Source organism: Silene latifolia, chromosome Y, assembly GCF_048544455.1.
Source record: "Silene latifolia isolate original U9 population chromosome Y, ASM4854445v1, whole genome shotgun sequence".
In the NCBI taxonomy this organism is placed as follows: domain Eukaryota; kingdom Viridiplantae; phylum Streptophyta; class Magnoliopsida; order Caryophyllales; family Caryophyllaceae; genus Silene; species Silene latifolia.
The window spans coordinates 83896520-83905757 of record NC_133538.1 but is presented as its reverse complement, the minus strand read 5'-3'; the positions used below and the strand labels follow the sequence as shown (position 1 = coordinate 83905757).

Below are 9238 nucleotides of genomic sequence, written 5' to 3'. Positions count from 1 at the left end.
TTTGGGTCAGTTGAGCTAGAGAACTCCGCGGGAGAAAAGTTTAAGGTAAACGGTCATCAAGAAAAGCATTATTATGTCCAAGATGATTTTATTGGAGTGGTTGAGGTGTTGCACCTCGAACCCCTTACCGAGTCTGCTAATTGAGGTAACAAAGGTCGTGCGGGACCATATAAACCAGCGCTGACCGGGAGGCAAGCCAGATTATAAAAGTTTGTAATTTGCGTGAATTAAATTTACTAAGTTTTTAGTTGAACGTTAGTTAAATTTATTTAATTAACGCTTTTAGTTAATTTTTTTACGTACTTGCATTTAGTTTAATTCGTCGTTTAAATGTTTTGGCATTTTTAATGTCGGATTTCAGATAGAGCATTTTAAATACCGTACATTTGTGTTGCATGAGGATGAGGGATTTAACGCTTCATTGGAAGAATTGTGTAGGGAATTGAGTCGCGAGCTCTAAAGCACGGATGTTTATCTATTGCTGAAGCGTAAAGGGAGTATTTTAGTCTATCAACTGCATTTCTCAGTCTATCGATTGAAAGCTTGTGACTTTTCTTATTTTAGTCTATCGAATGTCTTTTTCAGTCTATCGACTAAAATCAGTTTGTTGTGGCTGTTGTGTTGTGTTAGACGTAAAAAAATGGGAAATACTCTATTTACCCCTTTATTCATTCCTTTTTTAAAAAGAAAAAAAAAAGAAACAAAGAGGAGGAGGAGCGATATACGAACGACGCATCAAACACAACAACTACTTCCCTTTAGATAATCCCATCTTCATCCCTTTTTTTTATCTGTCTTCATCTTCTAATTTCCGCTCCAGATTTACACAAGTACCAATCTACTTCTTCATCTTTAGTAATCCTTGTTCTTTCCCCAAATTGAAAAAAATTAGGGTTTTGATTACTAATTGATTGAATAGATTCTAAAATTGTTATTACTAATTTGTCTTTGGTTTACTTTGTGTGATAGACTTTAAGATAAATGGCGACAAAAGGAGAAAGACAACCGGAGTACAGCCACGACGACAGTCGACGCGACAACAGACCGCGACTAAGACGACGGACCAGGCGGTAGACGCAAGCAGCAGCGGTGGCGACGTGGGCCCCTCAACGGGCGTACTCCTGCTCACGGAACGGGTGGATAGTTTACATGACTATCCCGAGGTTAGTTTCTTTACGAAAGCTCAGTGAGACACTTTTATAGCTTTAAACCGTGAGCGTATTATTCCGACCCGTTTTCTTGACCGTGAGTGTCTAACAACATTGGGTATTTATGAGCAAGTTATCGGCATTTTGAAAGGGACGGGTATGTGGGGTCTAATTGATATGTGCGAATACACCTATAGAATCCTAACACTTGAGTTTTTCAGTAGTTTTGATTTTTCAAACCGAGACGAGCCCGATGCCTTATCGGTCAGATTTCGTCTGTTTAACACTGACTACTCGTTCACTACTGCTGAGTTTCGTGCACTACTAGGACTCCATAGTAGTAATCCCGTCGCCACTAGGCGACTAGTAGAAGATATGTGGGATGCCTTGTCTGACATACACAAACAACGCTACCTGGGTCGTTCTGTGCACATGCCACCTTTTCGATATTGGTTCCGATTGATCGGGTACACAATTTTCGATAGGAACCTAATAATATCAACACGGAAGAGCTAAACATGTTGGATGAGTACCTTAATATCGATAGTGACAACCCCTTTTTAGTGAACGTGGCCAATGCTGTGGCCCAACACTTTCACAATATTAGTCACGGGGCTTTGGCTTCCAATCACTGTGGAGGCATCGTCACTTACTTGGCCCGTCGCCTTATACCTAATTTTCCTCGTGGTTTGCTGCCCATAGGACAGATGACCATGTGTCTCTTGACAAAAATTGTCTTATTAGCATCCCTTTCTTGCGCTCAGTACACTGGATCCTTCCGAATTGTACTTGGAAAATTGATCAGTATCCGTCCGTCAAGTTGCCTTGTCCCACCCTACCTCCCATTGTTCCTTTCCCCTATGTTCCCCCGACTGAGGTCCGACCACCTTACCCTTATTATTGGGTGCCCTAAACACGTATTAAGAGGAATACTTCTCGGTCACGGAAATCCTCGCGTTCGGTGAGGAAGGTGGGCCAATCTTCTGGAACTGGAACCCACTAAGACACCACTGAGTCGGTTTACCCGGCTAATTTTATTCCCCCTCCTCTGCTCGTGCCCCCTGAGATCATGGACCAAAGGGCACGTGATATTTTGTTGTTGCAAGTTTGCAGAGATGTGAACAGGTTGCAGAGGGACCATGCACCCTTCGGGTTCCACATCTACGAGTCTTATGTACGTAGTGGACGGATACCACGTGACGCGGCGCACCCTTCGTACTACAGCTACCTGCAAGGTGGCTATCCTGCTACAACTGCCACAACTACTGAGAGAGATCGCCGAGGGCGACGACTAGTGGCAGCAGACCATGACCTCCCCTTGTTGTTGGTCGATTTGGGAGGTTTTTCTTGTATATACCTTGTAAGATCCTTCTTCAACTGCTTTATTTCATTTTCTTCCATCTCGTTTTGCGTATCCCTTTCCCCGTCTATTTTGTTGCTGGTGATTGTTTGCTGAACATAATGAGGGCATTGTGTGATTTGGTTTGGGGAGGGTATGCATCTGTCTTTGTTTGCATCCATCTGCATTTTATTGCATTTTTGTTTGTTTGCATGTTTCTTGCATTTTCGTATGCATTGTTTCTTTCACTTAAAAAAAAAATCAAAAACATGTTTACTTTTGCATATTAGGTCGAGTCGGAACGGTTGTATAACAATGATGAAATCGCACTACACTTTTATTTCTTTGCCTAAGCCTTGCATAGTTGACACCTCTACTAGTATGGTCATTTGTATAGTCTACGAGTTTTTGATTAATTCTGCTGAACGAATAGACTTAACTTTAATGTTGGCAAACTACTTATATACTTCTGAGATTTAGAGCCTTATTTAAACCGGTGACATTCATGATCGGTTTCTTTTTAGGATGAGAGTAGTACTCCTTATAAGACATGTAACATCAATTTGCATAAGCATGACATTTGCCTCTTAGTGCCTGTATGCATTCGGTTTGTGGTGGTGACACATGTGAAGAGGCAAAACCTTTCTTATCTATTTTACCCTTGAGCCTCACTAACCCAATTGACTTATTTTGACCCATTTATTAACGACAATCCTAAAATTTAGCCTACATTTGTCAAGCTAGTTTGGTTGTTAATATGGGGTACGCGTTTGATTGTCAGTTTGGTATTCGTTAACCATTATGAGAAGAGGGTTTGAAATGAGAAGGAAAGAAAAAAAAAAGAAAAAAAAAAGTGAATGAAAAAAAAAATATATGAGAAAAAGAAAGAAAAAAATCAGCAATAAAGGAGAAAAAAAATGAAAAAAAAAGGGTTGATTGTGAAAAATGAGCAAAAGTTTATTTCTCCCATGTTCATCTTTATATATTATTGGGAGTTGTGTTTGTTGATGTGAGTGAGTTTATGCCGCGTTGGCATCGTTCTTAATTCTTTCAAGTTGGGTTTAGAAGGCGGGATGAGTTTATTATTTGGATACGGTTGTACTAACTTGGCTTTACCTCCACATATCCAAATTTATTTTGCCCCTTTTCACTCATTTACCTCACCTCACATTATATGTAAGTCCTCGACATGTGTTTTGGTCCAGTTTGGTTGGAATGCGTATGTACGGTCGGTAGAGGTAATTATCATGTTAGATTGCATGCATGTTCTTATAAGTCGCAGTTAGGTGAGTGGTTTCATTCTTTCTATCTTACAATATACTCACCATGTTCTTTAAATGAGTGATGAGCGACCCGTGAAAGTCCAACAGAAACAAGTCTTGCAAGGTCGGCGGTTCAGTGGTCTTGTCATTGATTTAAATCGTTTGCATTTGATTTATTACTATGGTGTTGATTTATTGCATTAAATGGTTTAGGCGAGTCATAAGTGTAGCTAGCTCTGAGATTGTATACCGTTTCATTAGTTCCCCTTTTTGTCCTTTGTGTCTTGCTTGCTTGGGGACAAGCAAGGGTTTGGTTTGGGGAGGTTTGATGCGTGCCTTTTGTATCTATTTATTCTACTACTTTGCACGCATTTCTATGCCTATTGTATAGCGATTTAGATATTATTCTCCCTCGAATTGACTACTTTGGGTTGTTTTGTAATCTATGCAGGTTGTGGACCCGAGTGTTAGCAGACGAGCCAAAACCCGCCTTTGGAGCTGCAGTTTCGAGAAGTGAGCTCGGAAACTTAGGCCTCAGTATACGTAAAGACGGATTGAGGAGAGTTGGAGTGAAGGAAGTGCTGCTGACGTGAGGTTCTAGTCGATCGACTGACTTCTATAGTCGATTGACTGGGCTATTTTTGACGAACCTTGAACTTTCTATTTAGTCGATCGACTAGGATTGTCATTCGATCGACTGATATGGTTTTGGCAAAGACTGAGTTAGCAGACGAGCCAAAACCCGCCTTTGGAGCTGCAGTTTCGAGAAGTGAGCTCGGAAACTTAGGCCTCAGTATACGTAAAGACGGATTGAGGAGAGTTGGAGTGAAGGAAGTGCTGCTGACGTGAGGTTCTAGTCGATCGACTGACTTCTATAGTCGATTGACTGGGCTATTTTTGACGAACCTTGAACTTTCTATTTAGTCGATCGACTAGGATTGTCATTCGATCGACTGATATGGTTTTGGCAAAGACTGAGTTAGCACTTCAGTCGATCAACTGGAGTTTTCAGTCTATCGACTAAAGTGTATTTTTGTCCGAAATTATGCTTTCTTCAATTCGGCCCATTTAGTTTATTTGGTGATTTATTTTGGACTCTTATTATTTAAGAGATGGTTGTAAAATTTCTTAGGTTACGTTTTACAGACTGAAAACAATTCCTACGTTACTTTCTCTCAGACTTTTGGATCTGGAACACTCATAACCTTCCCTTAATTCGGTAATCAATTAGCTTTTATTCCTTCTTCAATTCTTCACCTTTTTAGCTTTTCTTTGTTTCTCTTTTATTCTTGTTAATTGTTTATGATTAATTGCTCTTCTCATAAATTCGCTATGCCTAATTTAATCATCGTTATTATTATTAATTTCGTTAATTTCATTATGTGTAACTAATTCCCCTTGCTAGGATTTAGGGGAGCCATGATAATAATGCGGTCCTAATTAATTCATTAGATCTGTCATGAATTTGTGTCTGTGTTGTTAATTGTAACATTTAATAGCGATTAGTTGATTAATGCGCATGATTAATTTGTTAATACGGTAAACTCCGACCTAAGATCGAAAGCCTGGTGAGAGCTAGACCTGCTACAAATAATAGAGTGCCCTAGTAAGTTGCGAGAGCCCGCTAGAATCATTCTTGGGCGAATAGCGATCCGAGAGGACCTATTCTCTACCCTGCAGACCGTTTTATGACTGATCTTTGACCCTATGCTTGACCGTTGCATTTTCATGGTGACCCGTTGTCCTAGCTATTTTCTCTTATTATTTGAACTCGTTTTCTATTCTTAATTTCTCTTTCCTTCATTACTCGTAGTTTAGCAACAAAACTTCTAAACCCCCGAATTTGTTACCTAGACAGACTTTATTTAGCAAGTAGAACACTTTTTAGTCTCCCTGTAGATACGATCCCGACTTACCTAGCTATATTAGTTAGAGACCAGTTGATTATTTTTATTAGGGTTGCGACAGCCGTATCAATACACCAGCAGATAAATAAAGGGGAACGGGAAAATACAACCGATAAAGGCATGATAAATAAAAGGAGACTGAAATAAGTAAATGGGCAAGAGTATACATACAAAACACGAACTTCCCCAAACCAGCCTGAAAACTGGGGAAGTGAGTAGACCAGTAGCTACTCGTCACCCTCGCCCTCCACGTACTCCATCGTGAAGTCTGGGTCCACCTGCTGCTCCCTCCTCCTCGCCTCCTCAGCCTGAGTCCTTGCCACCTCCTCAACTGTGTCCTCGTCACTGGCTGGCTGTGGGTACCCCTCAGCTAGGTACTGGTAGAACGACGGGTGTGGCCAACCCTTAGGAATGGGATGCTGCCTCATCATGTGATACTCGTATAGAGGGAACAAAGCAAGAGCTATGTCCCGTTCCATACGAGTCTGCCTGCCAAGAAGCTCAAGAAGCAAATTGTCACGGCGCCCTTGGTCACGGACCGCGGACGCCTCAAAGGGTGGAGGAGGAACAAAATTAGCCAGGTAAACCGGCTGTGTCATGTCGGGCGTATGATTAGGAGTACGAGTAGGGATTGGGGTAGAAATGGCCGTGGAAGTCTGGCCACCCTTAGAAGGTGTGGATCCCTCTCTAGTCTCAGGTCTCTTCCACTTCTTAGAAGCGGTTATGGTAGGAGGTGGACCAAGTGGGAGGTGGTACATGGGTAGTGGTGGAGGTATCCTGCCCTTGATAATGGGCAGGGGATCAAGACGAGGAAAAGTGGTGCAAGGTAAGGTCACAGACAAGGAACCACAAATCTACCATGTCTGCTGGTCAGAAGTAAGCCAAAACATAGACAGCATAGTAGCAATGTCAAGGTACCTATCAGTGTCTAGGTGCTGTAAGTCACGAGGAAAGGCGGGGAAGATAGAACGGGCAAGAAAAATGGCTATGCCACCGCAAACGATGGTGCCCGTCGTCTTCTGCCCCACAGTATGAAAATACTGAGCAGTCAGGTAAGCAGTGTTAAGCATAAAAGGTCCCTCAATATCAATGTTCAGGTAACCTCCAAGAATAGACAACTCGGTGTTGTTCACATTGTTTGGTTCTTTACGGCCAAAGACGATCCCACCAATGAGACGGAAGAAGTAACGGGTCGGGGGTAGGTGGACATGCGCGAGCTTGCGCTCTTCAAAACTAGTCTGTGCCAAGGTCCTCCACAACTGGCGGATGACCTTCCTAGGGGCGAAAGTGTCACCGGTAGAAGACAAACCTAAACTACTGCCAAACTCCTCTAAGGTCCAAGAAATAGTCCGGTTAAATAACCGGAAAGAAACACAAGCACAAGTCTGGTCAGTGGCGTAGGCACCGGCAGAAAAGGTAAAGGAGCTGAAAAACTCGAGGGTCAGCTCCTTGTAGGTCAAGGCACTCATGGTAATCAGTCCCGACATCCCCACCGCTCTCAAAATCTCAAGTACAGGCTGATAAATACCTAACCTATCAAGTGACTTACGACACAAAAACTTTGTCGAAGCAAAATCACAGCTCTCTAAAGCAAAGAAACGAGTATGATGAATAGCATTAACGAAATGTATCTAGGGGTAGTCGGGGTGCGAGTCAAGTGAGTCGTCAACTCGGATAGTGACAGGGCTAGTAGTAGGCGTGGCTCGTCCGTCCGCGACCCTGGCCTCTAGTACCTGAGGAAGAAGCCCGTCCTCTGACGGAACGAGGTACCAAGGCCGCCCGATAAGCAGCTGTGACAGCTGGTGACCACGCAGCAGGGGTGGACACCGTACCAGAAGTGCTAGCAGTAGCTGTGCTAGTAAAGGCAGAAGGACAGACGCAGAAACAGGGCTAGCAGCAATGCTAGCAGAAACTGGGGCAGACACAGAGGCGGAAACAGAGCTAGCCGCGATAGAGGCGGAGCTAGCAGCAGCAGTGGTAGTACCAACAACAACAGCATCTAAAACAGGGGAAGCAACAGTGGTACTAACAGTCGGAATGACGGTGGTGGCAGCAGGGACAACCGTCTAAGTCGAGGATGGAACAATGGTCGAGCTAGTCGAGGGCAATGAACTACTTTCCATCCTAATCAAGTAAGCAAGGGGAATAACAATCAATTAAACAAATTAAACATGAAAACCCCCAAATTAATCGGATTTTCGAGTGAAACCCGTAAAACCCTAAACCCTAACTACTTCATAATGTCGAAAATGAGAAATTAATCAACAAAATAGTAAAGGGAATACTTACTTGATGTCGAATCCCAAAAAAATAAGCAAGAAAATCGACAAAAATTGATGCAAATGATGGATTTTTGAATGGAAAACCCGCAAACCCTAATCACCCAAATTAAACGCAACAAAGAGGAATTTTAAGGGAAAAATTGAGGGTTTTAGTCGATTTATTAGCAAGTATGATATTGTGGGTGTTGGATTTGGTAAAAGGGAAGGATTAAAGGAAGGAAGGGGGATTATCGCAGGTACTTATCACAAATAGGGAAGAACAAATGAAGAATAGAATTAAAATAAAAAAATAGAAGTTAAAGAGGTAACTTCCTGCGTGTAATTAGCAATTTCATTCGATCGAGTGATTTGAAATCACTCGATCGAGAACTTTGGCCTCCATTATGCTCGATCGAATAAAATTCCTCTCGATCGAGTACTCTTCATTTTTGCCATTTCGATCGAGTAACTGAAACCTCTCGATCGAACCGTTCTCTTGGGCATTCCTCTCGATCGAGTTCTTTTCTCGTGTAACTCATCCCAATGCGATACAAATTCCTCAAACCTGCATAAAACACGCAAAAACACATCCCGACAATACTAAATCACGAAATACGCAGTCTATAGTCTTTTCTAGCTAAGCTAAATTGTCTAAAGTCTTGCAGTTCTAAAAATGCAAAAACGAAGTTCGACGGAAATTTAAAGTTTTACAATTTGTTACAACAGGGCATTCCCCGCTTATTTCCCAAAACATTTCAGTAGCCCAAAGGAGGGCTTCTGAGTGGAGGAGGTCCCCTCAGCATGTCGGACCGTCCTCTTCGATCTCCATGAGCTTGAGTTTGAACTGGTAGAGGGAGAGTAGTTGATATCTACATATGCACGAACTTTCTTCTTCCCCTTGTCTCTCCCATCAGCTGTGACATCACTACTGCTTTGATTGACTTCAACCACACTTTGATCAGTGACAACACCAACATCTATTCCATCTGTACCTGCAGCAAGGAAAACAGAAAAATGTTCCTCCTTTTCGCTCTCAGTCTGAGGCGGAGAGGTTACAATAACACAAAATTCGACATTCTTAGCTGAAGTGTCTATATCTGAGTAAGTAGAGGATAGGGCATTGCAAGGTTGAGCTTGCATGGGAGCCCTACGAGCATTGCAAGGAAACTGTCACTTGTGAGAGATGTGGGAGCAATGACGGTCACACTGCTGTTGACTGTCTGACAGAAAAGGAGCAAGTCCTTGCCTTTCAGCAATATAGGCAAGGAGGAGGTTCTTACTACAATAACCAAGGGGCAGTCCATCCCAATTTGAGGTGGAC

At 42.5% G+C, this 9238-nt stretch overlaps 1 long non-coding RNA gene across 1 annotated transcript; it reads left to right on the top strand.

The window, feature by feature from the left end:
• The first annotated feature begins 544 nt into the window (after positions 1-544).
• Positions 545-4998, top strand: LOC141627277 (uncharacterized). The gene is made up of 3 exons (XR_012536843.1): positions 545-830; positions 970-2508; positions 4201-4998. It is a non-coding gene; the product is annotated as an uncharacterized LOC141627277 (long non-coding RNA).
• The last annotated feature ends 4240 nt before the right edge of the window (positions 4999-9238 follow it).